The sequence below is a fragment of the Mus musculus genome, chromosome 14, assembly GCF_000001635.26.
Source record: "Mus musculus strain C57BL/6J chromosome 14, GRCm38.p6 C57BL/6J".
NCBI lineage: Eukaryota > Metazoa > Chordata > Mammalia > Rodentia > Muridae > Mus > Mus musculus.
In genome coordinates this window covers 6,359,938-6,378,317 of record NC_000080.6, presented here as the reverse complement: position 1 = coordinate 6,378,317, position 18,380 = coordinate 6,359,938, and the positions used below count along the sequence as shown (strand labels likewise).

The window sequence follows — 18,380 nt, the reverse complement described above, 5'->3', positions numbered from 1 at the left end:
TTTTGAAGTTCATATACTGTTTTCAGATCTTCCCTCTGATATTCTAAAATGTCACCATCATTCCTTCACTGAGGGCTTTATGAAGAATGAAGTAGGAATATTGAATCCTCTCTGTGGCATTGGCTTTAACTCACTCAGTCTTGGAAGATACACTCATATCATGGATAAATTCTGTTCTGCCACCCACAGTGCAGAGCAAGTTACAAATCTATCAGATATGTGTCAGCATCTACATGTTCACAGTAATTCATGCTTCATGATTTATGACCACACATCTTGAACGATAATATGTCCTGTCTTGATCAAACAAGCTTCACATTATCATCCCCAAATTTTATCAATCGCCATCACCTTCAGTTTTAAAACAAACCCTGTAACATCAGTTATGGTTCTCTCTGCTGGAAATCAGGAATGCATGGAAAATAATTTGTAGGGTCCTTATGATCTGTTTCTGCTATCACAAAACTCAGGAAGTCATAATTTTCCCAATAACTCAAATTATCATTGTCATGACAGCTTTAGTCATCTCAGGGTTATGCTTTCTACATCCTAAGCTTCAGTCAAAATATTAATAGCAACCTCCAGCTATGCTGACCGAGTGCAGTTTGCTGTTTCTGTCTAGTAGTTGTGCTGTCACATGATCCATAAGTGATCCTCATATAGTTTTCCTTTATACTCAGCTGGATCTCATCATAATGAATGGGGCTGGGAGCCCACAATTCTGCCTTGTATATAGGGTGTCACCCTGCCTCTGGATAATTTTGCATTGTACTATCTGTACACGTCTTTCAGCTGATGTTCATTGATTCAGCAACAACATACATAGCTGTTGAGCTTCAGGGTAGTATATGAAATAGCTCAGCCAAATGATTAGTAGCTCCAACCTGCAATGTGCATATTGCCTGGTAAACATAGAGCTTTTTCAAGCATTGGTATATTTTGCCCTGAATCATCAATCTCTGTTGGTATAAAATACACTGTCTTGGCTTGCTGACCTGTGGAGAAAAGTAAGTTCCTCATTAGGCTGATACTATAATATGGATTCTTTCAGTCAATCTCTGCTTGTGACCTTCTGGAGAAGTAGCTGAACATTGGGAGCATCTGCTCTTCAAAGAGGTCAAACATGCCCTCTACAAATACTTTCTCAGGACTGGACATTTCAGTCCAGCGGTGAAACCGGAGTCTCCAGTAATTTTCTTTATGGAGGAACAAATGAGTAACGGGAGGAATGTGGGACTGTTGTCATCTCTGACACAAATTATCTTCGTCCACATGTTACTCTTGTGCGTGTGATGGAGTCATTCTGCTTTAGCACTGTACTGGGGTTGGAATCTTATGCATTTGGTTGTCATCTGTTTGGATAACAACCTAGATCAACACAGTTGACAACATTCTTTCATGACACATTTCCCTACACATAGGGAGAACTGAGGACTCAGTAAGCTTACCACTGCCTTGGGCAGTAAACTGACAAGATTCTTTCTTGCTCACGAGCAAATCTTCCCTCCATGTGGGCTACTTGTTGGTGGATATCTGGTTTTTGAGTACAGTTATAAGGAGTTGGGCAGAGGACATGGAAGTTGAAAGGAGGGGCAGTTGAGTGCAGAGAAAGTCAATGTTTGACCTTGCTTACTGAATGTAATAAACCAAAGGGGCAGTGGTTCCCATAATTCAAATAAGTGAATCATGTGACTATGAAACAGCATGTGATTATATTGGAGAGTCCTATATTACTGGATAACTGGATAGATACCAGGACATTTTTAGCTCTTTTGTTTTCAATGAAGTAGTTCAAACTTCTATGTAGGTTTGTATTTTTAGTGTATTTTGCAAAGAGTCACTTTCTTGATGCATATACTTTTTCCAATTATGGCCACTCCCACCTAATTTATCGAATTGGTTTTTTCTTCCAAGTCCACTGGGTACTTCAAATTTAATATGAGAAACTGAAGACAATGTCCTAAATCTTGTCTCTTGTCTTAGGATTTCCATTGTTGTCAAGTGACGCATGACCACAATAATTCTTAGAAAGAAAAATTTTATTGAGGCTGGTTTACAGTGCAGAAGTTTAGTCCATTATCATCATGGTGGGGAGCATGGCAGTGTGCAGGCAGAAATCGAGCTGGAGGACCTGAGAGCTCTAAATTTTGATCTGCAAGTAGCAGAAAGAGATTGGGTTATACTAGGCTTGAGCATATATCAGACCTTGAAGCCCTCTTCCAGTTACACACTTCCTCTAACAAGGCTACACCTAGTGCAACAAGACCACACCTCTTAGTAGAGCCATTCTCAATGGGTCAAGCATTCAAACACACAAGTCCATGCAGGCCATGCCTATTCCAACCACCTCATCTTGGAATTACTCCACACTATCAGCTGGTATCTCATCCTAATTAGGACCAGGTGGTAAATTGTACTGAAATCCTGAATTGGGGAAGTTTTGGGTCCTAGTAATTCTTCATAGCTCCAACAGTCATTAAGTTCTGTGTCTGTTGTTCTGTCTTTATCGTTGAGGAGAGCATGCCTACTTCTTTTGTATTTATTTTAATGTTTCAAAATGTTATTTACAATCACATGATACATTTTTATCTAAAACACCACACTTTACTTCCCTCAATTCGTTCCTATCTGTAACCACTATTCCTTTACACACTATGTATTTTTAAAGAAGATAACAGAGCCCACTTAGCATGGATAGAATTAGCAAAATCTACTGGAGCATGAGTAGCCTCTCAGGGATGTATCCCCAAAGAAAACTGGCTCTCTTCTCCTCAGCAGCCACCATTTGCCAGCAAGTCCTTACCTAAGGATGGTCCTGCATGAGCCTCTCCCTTGTTAATGCTGAGATGTTCATTGCCCAGATCTTGCTCACCTTTTGGGCATGCAGGTACAATTGTATGAAGTAATGTGTGCAGCAGCCCTATCATAACAGACAAATACGGTTTGGTTTGGACATCCTTACCTCTGCATCTCAAAAATTTCCTCTACCTTTTTCTGCCATAACTCCATAGCCTTGTAGTATGAGGTTGTGATATAGCCGGGTCATGTAAGCTGAGAACTCCACAGACCCATATTCTCTGTACATTGATCAAGTGGTCTTTTAGGACTCTAATAACTGTTATACACTGTTAGGAGAAGTATAGGACCAGAAAGGTGTACAACTTACAGAGAAAGTCTGACACAAGAGTGAGTTTGAAACATGTCCAATCCCTGAAAATATCCTGAATACAACACTAGGAGCATTGTGTCCTCCTTGTCTGAGCCTGCATGTTCCAGCTCACTTACAACACCTACCTCCACCACCCTTGAGGTAATCATTTACTCTGGTGACTAGATTACAGGTTAAACTTCCTTTCACTCTATTATGACAGGACCAGCCAACACATGGAGTTCTTCATGCAAATGAAACATTCACAGCACATTTGCACTGGAGAATAATGCAGTTACCCTGAAAGCCCCTACCTACATGTTCACTCCAATTTAAGGAGATCTGTTTCACTGAAAACCGTCTCAAGAGAAGACTATTTCTCCCACACTTACACCAACCAAGATCTTGGTATCCTAACTGGCTACTCATCATTCTTTCCAGTCAAGCCTGGGGTACAATGGTGCCTAGATATGCCCAAGGGAAAAACAGATTTGACTGACAGAGACTCTTTTCTGATGATTACCTAGAGCTATACTATTTTATGTGTCTAGAAATGAAACTTAGAAAACAATACTATTTATTTACAGTGGGCAAATAGTAGCCAGATCTCCCCTAGGGGCTATGTCCTACACATACATATTTAGCCCAGTCAACATCAACATAAATAAATGTGGAACTCTGAATCTAGTGTGGAAAGGGTTGGTTATTCCCATAACATTCACACTACTGTTTCACTTGGGATCGTGATTTGCTGGCTGAGGAACATTGTTGATCACAGGGTTCACTGTTGAGGAAATGGTTGATTATTTTCTCACTGTTAGCATGAAGGCCATATCCTAATATTGTGAATGTTATCAGGCAGGGATGAACCTTGCAGGTTAGTACCAGATTGAGTTCTCCATGTCCTATGACTCAAGGATATAATGTCTTCAGCAAAAGGACCTTAACATTGAGTTTTGGAGGCTAACCATGAGCCATGGGATTATTCCATATTTTTGAAGGGATTGTATCTATGGGACATTTTTACTAGATAAATTTTTGGGTGAGAAACTTTCTTGTCAGTATAGAGTAACTCCATTTAAATCCATTATATATATATGCAGATGTACATATTTTACCACCTGTTTACTAATGGGTCTAAAATTATGTACGGGACTATGGAATTATCTTATCATGTTCATAATTAACAAGGTTCACAAGGTTCATGGGTGGGTGAGACTGTTGAAGGCTTTCCCCCAGCAGGTTATAAAAAAATATAGTAGACAAAGAATTGATACATCTGTAACATGGATCAATCTTGAAAACAATGCTAAGTGAAAGAAGCAGTTCATGAAGTCTACTGCAGCCTGAACACATTTATATTTAAATAGTCACCCAAAAATATTCCTCCATGCTCTGACACAACTAGATATAAAGCACAGTTATTGTAGTATGTGACCTCCCAGATCTCAGCTACTTAAGGCATCTTTGGAAGAGTAGAAATTTTAGTAATGAGGCCTTATTTGTTGCAACTCTACCATTCTGCATAACTCGCCTTTATCAGTCATTCCCTACCCTAAATTTGAAAAGTTAAAATGAATAACGCAATCCATAGATATTTGCTTTAGAGTGCAACACTCTTTTCCTTATAGCTCTTAGTCATTTCCTGACATTTCTAAGAGCTGTTGAAATCTTCTAATGGGTGGTCACTTAATGAGTGGACCCTGGCCCCTCAAATACTTCCAGATCCTGTATTTTGTTTTTGTTTTTGTTTTTGTTTGCTTGCTTGTTTTGTTTTTCGAGACAGGGTTTCTCTGTATGGCCCTGGAATTCACCTCGAACTCAGAAATTCGCCTGTCTCTGCCTCCCACGTGCTGGGATTAAAGGTGTGCACCACCACTGCCCGCCAGATCCTGTATTTTTATTCAGGTCTTTGGTCAGAAAGACAATGAGAATATTATCAAATAATTATTTTGTGTGCTTTGTTTTCTTTTAATTGATGTAGGTAGTATCCTATCTCAGCATGTCTATTAATTTCATGGACCCAAACATTATCAGTCTGACAGAGCTCCACAGTGAGAGCCACACTGTTGACAAACAGTAATAACAGCAGTAAGATATGTTAGGAACTTAACTTTACTGATTGTGGAATCAATTATTCTTTTAAAAATCTGAGAGAATTGAATATAAATAGTAAATACATTAACAACTAGTATAACTCCATAGGTTGCTTTAACCCCATCATGTATTCTAGCTTTTTACTAAAAATATGATACTAACAAAGAAAAAGTTAAATAAATGCTTTCTTTGTATCATAACCAGTTGGAAACAGATAGAACGGACTGAAGGCAGTCAAGACTGTATCTCACTTAGTTGTTTCCACAAATTAAACCATTAGCCAAACTTCCAGAAACTTCTTCAACAATCTACATTTGCAGTTGCTCTTAAGGAGCTGAACCTTGTGTATTTGGAGCCAGAGTTATAGACTGGTCCTTGTAGATGAAGCACACATGTGCATTAGTGTGCTAGGGATCCACCTTTAGTTTTCATGTCACTTTGCATCTATAATTATTAGAATTTACAACCCTTTGCTGTTGATCAAAAGAGAGATGCTAGTGTTTCTTAATATGGTTAGTATGGATTTCTATTGAAGTACTATAAATTTGCTAATAGTGGTTGAAAATGGCATTAGATTTTAGAGTTGAAGATGCAGCTCACTGTTAAAGCACTTATTCCAACAGGAGAATGTCAGCCTTCATGGGTTAATACTGGTTATGCTTGAGAAGGTTATACTTATTCTAAAAGTTGCATCCTTCTATTTATTCCTATGCCTTTGAGGTACTGACTTTGCAGCTCATTGAGCAAAATGCAATCCAAAGGGATTGTATCTGAATTCTCTTAAAAAACATTGATATTTTATTTCTAGTTTGTGATTTGCATAAATTTTTAGTATACAGACATATAAAATGTATGCAAGTATAGAAATTTACAAAATGAAAGTCAGAGTTTACAGTAACTTCTATTTCTTCTTAATCATTAGAATACATGTACAATTGATATCCAGCAAAAGTTCCAATCTTTTAGAATTAGAGAGATTCTCATATTCAATCACCACAACCACAGATTTCCTCAGTCACCAGCTCTTAATCTAAATCACTGGTGAGGCATTGCTTGCTAACTTTTCAAATCCATATACAAAGCAGTTAATAGCGCCTACAATAATCATGCTATGTAGCACTGAGAAGCATATCTTTACAGGCAGGTAGTAACTTGCAGGGTCAACAAGTGCTGAGGCTGGAGGATTATTTCAGGATTTGGTTCTTCTACCATGTGGACCCAAGATCAAACTCAAGTAATCATGTTTGGCGAGTGGCACATTTACCCATTGTACCATTTAACTGGACCCTCAAACAGTTATTACATGAATTAAAGCACAGTATGGTTCCATGGAGCTTTTTCTTCTCTGCTTAGTCTTGGTTATCACTTACCCCTCTGCACTGTTTAAAAATTTCCACTTGCCCCTAAATCAGATAGGGGACTAATATCCAATGTATATCTAAAGAACTCAAGAAGGTGGACTCCAGAAGATCAAATAACCCCATTAAAAATGGGGCTCAAAACTAAACAAAGAATTCTCACCTGAGGAATACCAAATGGCTGAGAAGCACCTGAAAAAAAATGCTCAACATCCTTAATCATCAGGGAAATGCAAATCAAAACAACACTGGAGAAAGAGGAACAATCCTCCATTGTTGGTGGGATTGCAAGCTTGTACAGCCACTCTGGAAATCAGTCTGGTGGTTTCTCAGAAAATTGGACATAGTATTACAGGAGGATCCCGCAATACCTCTTCTGGGCATATATCCAGAAGATGTTCCAACTGGTAATAAGGACACATGCTCCACTATGTTCATAGCAGCCTTATTTATAATAGCCAGAAGCTGGAAAGAACCCAGATGCCCTTCAACAGAGGAATGGATACAGAAAATGTGGTACATTTACACAATGGAGCACTACTCAGCTATTAAAAATAATGAATTAATGAAATTCCTAGGCAAATGGATGGACCTAGAGGGCATCATCCTGAGTGAGGTAACCCAATCACAAAAGAACTCACATGATATGTACTCACTGATAAGTGGATATTAGCCCAGAAACTTAGAATACCCAAGATACAAGTTACAAATTGCAAAACACATGAAACTCAAGAAGAAGGAAGACCAAAGTGTGGATACTTTGCCCCTTCTTAGAATTGGGAACAAAACACCCATGGAAGAAGTTACAAAGACAAAGTTTTGAGCTAAGACGAAAGGATGGATGATCTAGAGACTGCCATACCCGGCGATCCATCCCACAATCAGCCTCCAAACGGTGACATCATTGCATACACCAGCAAGATTTTGCTGAAAGAACCCTGATATAGCTGTCTCTTGTGAGGCTATACCGGTGCCTGGCAAACACAGAAGTGGATGCTAAAAGTCAGCTATTGGATAGAACATAGGGCCCCCAATGGAGGAGCTAGAGAAAGTACCCAAGCAGCTGAAGGGGTCTGCAACCCTGTAGGTGGAACTGTTGTCTTAGTTAAGGTTTTATTGCTGTGAACAGACACCATGACCAAGGCAAGTCTTATAAAAAACAACATTTAATTGGGGCTGGCTTATGGGTTCAGAGGTTCAGTCCATTATCATCAAGGTGGGAGCATGGCAGTATCCAGGTAGGCATGGCGCAGGAGGAGCTGAGAGTTATATGTCTTCATCCAAAGGCTGCTAGTGGAAGACTAACCAGTAACCCCAGGGCTTGTGTCTCTAGCTGCATATGTAACAGAAGATGGTCTAGTCAGCCATCACTGGGAAGAGAGACCCCTTGGTCTTGCAAACTTTATATGTCTCAGTACAGGGGAATGCCAGGGCCATGAAGTGGGATGGGGTGGGTATGGAAGTGGGGGTGGGGGACTTTTGGGATAGCAATTGAAATGTAAATGAAGAAAATACCTAATTAAAAAAATTTGGAAATGGAAAAAAAACAGAAAAAAGAAAAAGAAAAAGAAAATGTCTTGCAACATTACAAGGAATTGACACAAGTCTGTTCTGAGGGACATACAGTTACACATATGAGGCAAATGTCATTTTTGTATAATTTAATTGGGTTTTCTTCTTATATAGTCAGGAGGATTAGACATTCTGCTCCCTTCTTCCTTCAGTGCATCTTGGAGTTTCGACCCATAAGTTCTTGCACCCATAATTACATAACTTATCATAGACTCAGACTGTGGTGTTGTGAGGAAGTGAAGACATGTTACAGGCATATGAAACTCAGATGGGCTGTTGGGAGCAGCACCTGCCTGTACAGGTGTCAAGGCAGCTAAAATCAGAGCAATATGCAGGACAGCTAGCTTTAAGCTAAGGCACCAGTGTGGATGGAGTGGGCAGGGAAGGTGTGGAATGCTCAAGGGAAAGAATGGCTTGGAACTAAAAGAGGGAGAATCAGAAGATCTGTGTGGAGAACGGGTACAGAGAGGTGGGGGCCTGATTGGGCAGATGTTAATGTCACTGTATGATGTTAACACTGTATACCCACTTGAATGAATAAGAAAATTTCATAATGTAATGGGAAAAAAATTTCCACTTGCAGGCTCCTCCCCATCTGCTTTCATAGAACATATATTCTGCCCTCCCACTTACCTTGAGATCTGTCTCTTTTTTTTTTCTTCCCTTTTATAGTCCCATTACTGCTTTCTGGACTTTACAGGCCCTTCATATTAAACACATTTGTCTGGAACTCCATAGCTATGACCCACATGTAAGACAGAAGAGACACATGGATTCAAAGTATCCATTTTTCTTCCCAAATCTTCATTTGTTCTGCTGCTCATGTTCCCTAGACCTGAGCTGAGGTTCTAAGGCCTCCGAATCTCTGCAGCTGGTTGGAAGTTTGAACAGTGTTTCTTTTTCTCTTTTTCCTGCTTTTGCACTACTGCTTGTTTTGTTTTTCACACAGCTTCTCATTTAACTAGAAGAGGGGCTCTCAGATTCTGTCTCTGTCTCCCTGTTTCTCTCTCTGTCCCTCTCTATCTTGTCCTCTCCCACTGTGAGTGTGTGTGTGTGTGTGTGTGTGTGTGTGTGTGTGAGTTCCTATCCTCTCATCCTTTTATGTTCATAAAGACACAGTTCAGACCAGTTTAAGCACATAACTTGCTTCTAAATTCCAGTGTGGCCTCAAGGTGTTATCTCTACAAGACACTACTTTAAATAAGAGTTGACATCCTCCTAAGGGAAATGATTTTGGGGGAAAAGCACAGAGATCTGAAGAAAATGCATTCCAAACTGTCCATGTGTTGACTCCTCTTTACAGCAACTCTCAAGGAGAAACATTGTATATAGTTTAGAAAGGATGTATGCTACAATATCCCAGAGTGGTTCCACTTGCTAGCTTCTTGCCTGACATTCTCATGTTCTTCTGATAGATAGTGTATCTAAAGCTAGCAACAGCACATTTTTAAGAACATAGGAATTGCCACAAATGGGTCTGTGCCAAGGTATTTGGCATTTCTTTGCTGGGTGTAGCACCATAGCAGTGATCTATATCATGTTCACCTCTGTGGCTGAGGGTTTAGTGTGAGTGAGTGTGAGTGTGAGTGAGTGAGTGAGTGTGTGTGTGTTTCCAGCTCATGTTGTTTCTACATAGCTCAGGCTGATATGTTACTTGCTACTACTCTGTCCTCAGCTCCTTGATTCAACATATGGGCCAACATACTCTTCCTGGGATTGTTTGCTTCTGATGGCTGAGGGGATCACTTGGGCTGATTCAGGACTCACATGGATCCAGCTAGACCTATGAGTAGCTTATCATAACTTCACTAACATCCTCAAAGCTGTAGTGAGTTCTGATGAGGATTTGGGGGAAATTCTCATCACTATGTATGTGATTTCCTTTGAACACCCACTCAAAGAGTGTATAGTCCTAGAATCTTCTCCAGATGCTTGTTCATTTCAGAGGATTCATCCTGCTGGCTCTGTATCAAACAATTCTAAATTCTCGTCATCCTTTTTTTTCTTATCTTCCTTACTATGAACCTCAGAATGGAAAGAGCCACTTCTAGCAGTGCTTGGAAATTGAACCTTAAATTCCCTCATAGATTAAAAAGTTTCTAATAAACCAGAGAGCTATTGGAAAGTGGAGATGATAAAGAGCTTTGTTGTCACAAATGACAAGGAGAAAAAAAAAATCCCCTGGTCAAAGCCAGAGGTTCTAACCCTTTACATCGCACTGTCTACCAGTGTGATATCAAACCTGCCAATGACACTTTATAGTTCTGAATGCCTGACCTCTCTCTAGCCAGGCATCTTTCCTCAAATTCAAATGCAGGTTTGGACCATCACTCTTTCTGCCAGTGTTTGCTCCTTGTATCAGAGGGCTAAGCTTGTGTCTGCCAGTCCTTAGGTATCTCCAGCCTGACCTGTCACTGGCTGAGCCCACCTTTTCTAACATCATAACGATTGGAATTTATTCTGTTGAAGCTTTGAGGGAAATCTCCATCTTATGTGACACATCTTTGTCACACACAGGCCCCCCCACCCTGACACATTTTACGGGCCCTGAGGATCTTCCTTTTGTCCTTGTATATGTCAGGTGACTGGCTTTTGATATGCATTATCCTGATCCAACTTCCTAGCAACTTTTCTCATCATCCTGATTAGAGGAATTAAGGAGGGCAAGAGCTGGGCTGTGTGGGAAAAGTGAGTGTCCACCTTCCCACATGAAGTAATGACATGATTCTAATGTAGCAGAGAGCACACTTTTTTGGTAGAAGGGGATGCTAAAGACTTTTTCTGGGTCTCGGGGAAGGCCTGTGGAAAGGTATGTTAAATTGTGGAAAAGCTAACTACGTGTAGGCTCCTGGTGATGACCCTAACAGCTCCTTCACTGGACATTGTCTTGTATCCTGGAGAGCCTTAGCATCCTCTGTGATGCCACCAGTGTTGTGATGCCGTCAACTATTCTGGGGCATTTGTTTGTTGCACATAAGGTTACCCATAAATATGTAGGCCAGACTGAACAAGCTGCTTCAGAGAGAGAATGGAGAGCCTAACAAGAGCAGAGAGAGGCAGAAGGAATCCAGCCTTTGCTGTCAGAGTAAAACAGCAAGAAACAAGAGTTCTGTGGTTGGCACAGAAAGTCCTGAGCAAGGGATGGATGACAATCTTCCTGAAGTAAATGGTCTGGAGATATGTCTTCTAGTTTTGGGGCTCTGTAGCTGTGAGTTCCTGGGAAGAAATCAGCCTCATAGGCTCCAGCTTGAAGCATGCTGCCCTTGTCTTTCGGTGTTTCTTTAGGGTTTTTCCCCACTATGCAACTTCTTTTTTATTATTAGATATTTTCTTTATTAAATTTCAAATGTTATTCCCTTTCCTAGTATCCTCTCTAAAAATCCCCTATCCCCCCCTGCCCCTGATCCCCAAGATAACCTTCCTCCTTCTTTGCCCTGGCATTCCCCTATTCTGGGGCATAGAACCATCAAAGGACCCAGGGCCTCTCCTCCCATTGATGACCGACTAGGCCATTCTCTGCTACATATGCAGCTAGAGCCATGAGACCCACCGTGAGCTTTCTTTGATTGGTGGTTTAGTCCCAGGGAGCTCTGGGGTTACTGGTTAGTTCATATTGTTGTTCTTCCTATGGGGCTGCAAACACATTCAGCTCCTGGATACTTCCTCTAGCTCATTCATTGGGGAACCACGCTTTGGTCTTCCTTCTTCTTGAGTTTCATGTGTTTTGCAAATTGTATTTTGGGTACTCTGATCATCTGGGCTAATATCCACTTATCAGTAAGTACATATCATGTGTGCTCTTTGTGATTGGGTTACCACACTTAGGAAGATGTCCTCCAGATCCATCCATTTGCCTAAGAACTTCATAAATTCATTGTTTTTAATAGCTTTGTAAATGTACCACATTTTCTATATCCATTACTCTGTTGAGGGACATCTAGGTTCTTTCCAGCTTCTTGATATTATAAATAAGGCTGCTATGAACATAGTGGAGCATGTGACCTTGTTACAAGTTGGAGCGTCTTCTGGGTATATGCCCAGGAGTAATATTGCTGGATCCTCTGGTAGTACTATGTCCAATTTTCTGAGGAACTACCAAACTGATTTCCAGAGTGGTTGTACAAGCTTGCAATCCCACCAACAATGGAGGAGTGTTCCTCTTTCTCCACAACCTTGCCAGCATCTGCTGTCAACTGAAATTTTGATCTTAGCCATTCTGACCTGAGGTGGAATCTACGGTTGTTTTGATTTGCATTTCCCTGATGATTAAGGATGTTGAACATTTTTTAGGTGTCTCAGCCATTCAGTATTCCTCAGTTGAGAATTATTGTTTAGCTCTGTACCCCATTTTTAATGGGGTTCTTTGGTTTTCTGGAGTCTAACTTCTTCTTTTGGGGTGGTGGTTGTGGTTTCGAGACAGGGTTTTTCTATATACCTCTGGCTGTCCTGGAACTCAATTTGTAGACCAGGCTGGCCTCCAACTCAGAAATCGGCCTGCCTCTGCCTCTCCAGTGCTGGGATTAAAAGTGTGCACCACCATGCCCGGCTGAGTCTAACTTCTTATCCAGAGATGGGCAACTTTCCTCATGTACAGACCAACCTAAGACATGGGACCCGGTGGTGATAGGGTTAACCTATGACAGGAAAGGCTGTGACATTGGAGGAATGACCTAAGACAGTAACCACAGCAGATGGACATGACTGCAGAGGCCTAGACCAGCCTCAAATTTTAATAAAATAAAAAGGAGGAAATGTGGAGAGCCGTGCCATTAGCAATCGCCATTATAAGATGGCGCCGGCTTCCACTGAGCCTAACTAGTAAACAAGCCTTATGCGCAAGTGCAAGAGTAAATTCACGCCCAGTCACTGCCCATCTCGGGGCGTAGTAATGGGGTGATGGGCGAGCAACTAATCAGGTGCTGTCACGCCACATCAGGTGCTGAACCGTCACGCTGCGGGCTATATAAGCAGCACCATTTTCCGGGTTCGGGGTCTTCCTTATGTGGAAGCAATAAAAGCTTTGCCGTAGAAGGATCCGGTTGTCCGAGTGAATTCTTGCCGGTGAGATACTAGCTCGGGAGAGAGTCCTGGGGTTAAAGCACTCCCTGGAGGCAAGCTCTCCTCTGGGAGGGAAGGTGCTCGGAGGACTGAGGGTCAGCTCCACCTCCTGGCTGCAGATGTAGGCCTGTAGGACCCTGTCCCAGAAGCTCTGTTGCTTCTGTGGCCTGTCCTCTTCTGAGTAGACCTGCCTTCATTTCTTTAGGTTTTATGCATTCCTTTTCCACAGGCTTTTCCATGGGACTTAGCATCGTCTCTCCTGGTCTCTCTTATTTTTCTCTACTCTACCTAAAAGGACTATCCTGAAGGCATCATCTGCACTGCTCTTCCCCAGTGATCAGGATACAGAGATGAACAAGGCAGATAAACTGCCATTTCACCCTCAGATTATGACCTATGAGAGGAATGAACTGCATGCAATTCTGGATCATTATAGCAACAGTGATTTGAAGAACGTGTAAGCATTACGCCCAGTTCTGTTTTCTGTTTTGACACCATAACATCATCCCCAGTATTTGTCAGATCACATGAGGTTGTGCCTCAATCATATTCTCATCCCCAGACTAATTTTTATATATTCTTCTAAGAGACAGAACTGATGCCTGGTTAGTAGGTATATGTACTGTGTGGGAAGTATTCTGATCCCCTTCCTCCAAATAAAAAGCAGAGCCTGTCGCATGGAGTCAGGGGATAAGGGTACTAGAGTGTGATCTCACAGCACACATTTCAAGAGGTCTTGACAGGTGTTAGCTTCTGTCATATGCTAGGTATTGTGAGTTTATGGTGAGTCTTTGTACTTAATCATCATGAGCATTGGTGCTGATTGCTCAGACTACAGCAGAAGTGATCTGGTGCCACTTGGTCTGTCGAAGTTTGTGAACAGATTTTACCATTGCTCCTTTCTTGTCTACTGCCTTAGACTCTGGGACAGTGCCAATTTCCTTCATTTTTTTGCATGTTTCCCTCTGGATTTTGGTAATTAGGCTTCGGGTCACCAGGATGATTTTCCTTTTACAAGTTCCAAGCAGTGCCAGTGCTGAGACCAGGGAGCCCCACTTTGACCCTCGCTGCTCTTGGCCTATGGCCCTATGTGTTCACCTTGGAGATATATCAGAATTCCTTGTAAACCGTAATCCAGACATCTTTATGTTGGATTTCCTCCTTGAAAATACTGATTGTGTGCTCTGGGCTTCCATGGAGTAACAGGAACCCAGGATCAAAAATCCTTGTTCTGAAGAAAACACAAATGTCACCGCGGGTTTCATGTGAGCCTATATCCCCTGGAAAATTTTTAGAGAGTTAGTTTACTCCTCCAGGCCCATTGAGGGTTCTCATTCATCTCTGGCTCCCTACCTCTGGTTTCCTTTTCTCTGCTGTTTTGGATCATGAGAATAAGTTTAATAAACAACAGGAAGTTCCAGTGTGTAAGAGCCAGTGTTTGACATCCAGTGTGCTAGAACAGTTCAGGACTCACACCTGAATTCATGTTTTCTTTGAGACCTGTGTTCATGGGCTTCTTTGTTGTTGAGGTCAGAACCAAGATATAGATAGATAGATAGATAGATAGATAGATAGATAGATAGATAGATTTTGCTATTTGATTTCTATCACTCAAAAAACATTAATTTAGCACTAGGTGTTGCAAGTAACGTTGAATCTACTTCCTGTGAAGTAATTCTGCTCTATTTTAAACTTAAACTGATGAAACAGATGTGTTCCATGCCAGGGACTAAGTTGAACTACAGTTGAGTATCCCCAGATGCACACACAGTTCATTCAGAAAAGTGAGGCATTAATGCTAAAATTAAACTCAACAACTTTACCCAGCAATATTTTCTTGAAATGTGTGCCTAGGATTTATTGAAAACACCATTTTCGTGACCAAAGGTGAACACAATTCAAATGACTGTCAACTAGAGAACTACGAAATAAATTGTGCTTTCCTTATACAATAGAATGGAGGATGCAGTCAGTTACCAGAGCAGCCACACAGGTAAAACTCTATAACAAACAAGCATGTTATATACACATGAAATCTAAACACAAAAGTGAAGTAAATGCATAGAATTTCAAACTGGGAGTTGATAATGTAACTCAGTGAGTCCAGAGTGTGCCAGGATTGACAGCTAGAGTTTGATCCCAGGGATGGATGTGGTAGCATGACAGAACCTGCTAGTGCATGTTGTCCTTGGCCCCACACACATGCTATAGCACAATCTTGCCCATGCACATATATACATGCAAAAATCAATAAATGCAATAACTATTTTGAGAACAAATTTCACAACCATGTAACTCTAAACGATATATTGTTTAGTGACATAGATATTCCTGGCTAAACGATGGGGAAATCAAGCTTCCCTTCAGGTTCAAGATAGAAAATGAGTGAAGGGAAGCTGCCAGCATATTGCTAGAGAGGAGACCACAAAGGCTTTGTAGGTTCTGGAAGGTTTTACTTACAAACGCATGAGTATAACTTGTATCTATCCATGACAGTATACTCACTCCACTTTGATGTTTTCTGAATGACAGAGATCTGCAGGGAGGAGCATTGACACTGTTGTGCCAGCTGCAGGGACACAATGACTTTCCCTTCTTCCTTCCCTGTTAGCTGTGGCACACCTCACTATCACTTGGCACTTATTCCATGCTCCTTACATTACTGTTAGCTGTGAACAAGTCTATTTTCCTCTGCCCTTAATTTGTTCATTCAGCTAACCATCATGGAATGTCCCTAAAGTGTCAACAGGCAGGAAAGGGCATCAATGAAGAGACCATCCAATAAAGAAGAGACAGCTGGATTACTGGTGTGGTGACAAGCCTCTTATTTCAACACCATGGACATAGGGCAGAAGGATCATGACTCTGTGCCTGCCTGGGAAACATGAGACTCTATCAACAACAGTAATATGAATAAAATAAAGAAAGGCCTGATTATCAGTGGTGGGAAAGAAAGAACCATCTGTGAATATGGCCTGATTTGGTACTAGGCCCTCAAGTAAGGGCTCCAAAAGAGATATCACTATGGAAGCTGAGAGCTCATCCTTTCTAACATCCCAGCATGTGTTTTCTAGAACAGACAGTCCCATCAATATGCCACTGCCAAAGCCAGGGGACAGCTGGGCCTGGAGAAATGAAGGCCCAAGTTATGAGAACTCTACTACCTTAACTGCAGACAGTCACAAGCATCTTTTACTCTTACTGGAGGAGTCTTCTTGGTTTTTTTGCTCACAGGACACTTGCTGATAAGACTGACAACTGTGCAAAAGCAGGCACATTATCCAAGTGGGCCTGGCCAGAGGGTCTGAGCCAAAGTTTGGCTGTATCAAGCCCCTTTACTGCTACGTGCATAGTCTAGTGATTCATCTTCTCTATGCTGAAGAAAGATGGGTCTCATTGTCTGGGACAATGTTTGTGAATCTTAAATGGACTGAGACTAGATGAGTACCCATCATTCCTCAGAAACGTAAATCAATGAATGAATGTTTGAACTCAAGACACCACAAATATTCAGTTTCAATATTACATTTGAAACATTTCAGGAAGGTACAGGGAAGTTGAAAGTAGCTGCATTGGTAGTTCTAAATTGTTTGTGTGTGTCTTTATGTTTGAAATTTCTTTTTCATTTCCCATAGTTAGATCCAGGGCCTTGATCATACGAGATCAGTGCTCTACCAAGGGCCAGAGTTAATCCTTCTTCTTATCCACAAGGTTGACTTCACCATGACTCAATTGTGCCATTTGTTCAAAAAACAGACTGTACCTTGTATGGTGGCTCTGAGGACTGAAACACAATGCTTGAAACTGTTCAGCCTGATCCTACTGGTGTACATGCTGAGATTTGAGGTCCTTTGCTTCTTTCTGGAGATGAAGAGCAGAACAGTCTTGGATGGAAGTCGTTCCATTGAGGGAGAATTTCCCTTCCCAAATCCATGAGGCTCAGAGTACCAGGATACAACTTACAATCCCTAAAACCAGAGCAAAGAAAGGGCATTGGTACCCACTGCCTAAGCAACTATAGGCCTCTGATCACATTGCTTGTCATCATAGTATGCTACTACATAGAGTTTCCCAAAAGGTTCCTAAGCTTGCACATCTGGCCAGTCAGGAGAGAGAATAACAATACCAAGTAGGATTGCTTATGGCCCCTGGAGAAGGCCGCTTGGAATAATCAATTCATTTCTTGACTCTATGCCAGTGTACACCCTGGGGAAAAGGAAGGAATGAGACTCAGATATGGTCATAGTAAAGGGAAGTAGGTAAATTGGAAGCTGAACTAAGGTTAGGTCTGAGGAATGCGAAAGAGTAAGAGCCATCCCAACTGTCCAAAGCATCTTTCTCATAAAAAAATGTGTAATCAGAATTTTCCTATTTCACTGAGAAAACAATGCCCCCCAAACACCACCATCCATGGCACTGTTTAGATGGTTATACTGAGGATTATATCTCTCCCGCACTCCGAACAAAGGTATTTTGGTGATTTGAAGAAAGATTCCCAACAGAAGTGTCTGTATCTATATGCTTAATCTTCAGGGAGTGAGACAATTAGAGTAGGATTATGTGGTGTGGCTTGGTGGAGAAAATACAACCTTCTGGAAGGAATTGTGTCACTGCAGGTGGGCTTTGAGATTTTCACACCCCATTTTGGTCCCTTTTCATCTCTCTGGTCATTCTGTTAGGATGCAGTTTTCAGATAAATACAGCACCAAGCCTGACATCATGCATTCTGCCATGTTTACTATGGGATTAATCCTCCAAAATGTAAGCAACCCCACAATTAAATTCTTTAATAGGACTTGCCTTGGCCATGCTGACTCTTCACAACAGTAGAATGGTGACTAAGTTAGCCATGGGAAGTGGAATCAACTATAACTCAACTTTCTCTACATGGCAATATAGGGAGGAAGACTGCAGCTTCTACCCCAGTGGTAGCAGTTCTAAGGAAGGCATAATTATTAGTGCTTTGGCAAGCCATCCACCTGCCATCACTTTCTGAGACATCAGAGAGTTTTTGAACCTTCCTTTCTTTATTTCTGATTGACCTGGACCAGCACATCCTACATCAGTGACAAATTATTGATGGGGAGGTGCCAGGAGTTTAGAAGGATAGAGAAGATAGAATCTGTGTCTTCAGATCTTTTACTAAT

General features: G+C 41.3%; 1 long non-coding RNA gene and 1 pseudogene across 5 annotated transcripts in view; both read right to left on the bottom strand.

Moving 5' to 3' along the window:
• The window catches only part of Gm26630, a 134,170-nt gene that overhangs the window by 107,701 nt on the left and 8,089 nt on the right, over positions 1 to 18,380 (bottom strand). For 3 of the 5 annotated variants that reach the window (XR_003950980.1, XR_003950981.1, XR_003950979.1), the window contains exon 2: positions 16,997 to 17,201. This is a non-coding gene — a long non-coding RNA (predicted gene, 26630). Of the gene's footprint in view, positions 1 to 2,064; positions 2,153 to 2,803; positions 2,921 to 15,525; positions 17,202 to 18,380 lie in introns of those variants that run through there. The other 2 variants (XR_003950978.1, XR_003950977.1) reach the window with 2 other exon arrangements.
• Positions 309 to 1,443, bottom strand: Gm18573 (predicted gene, 18573; annotated as a pseudogene).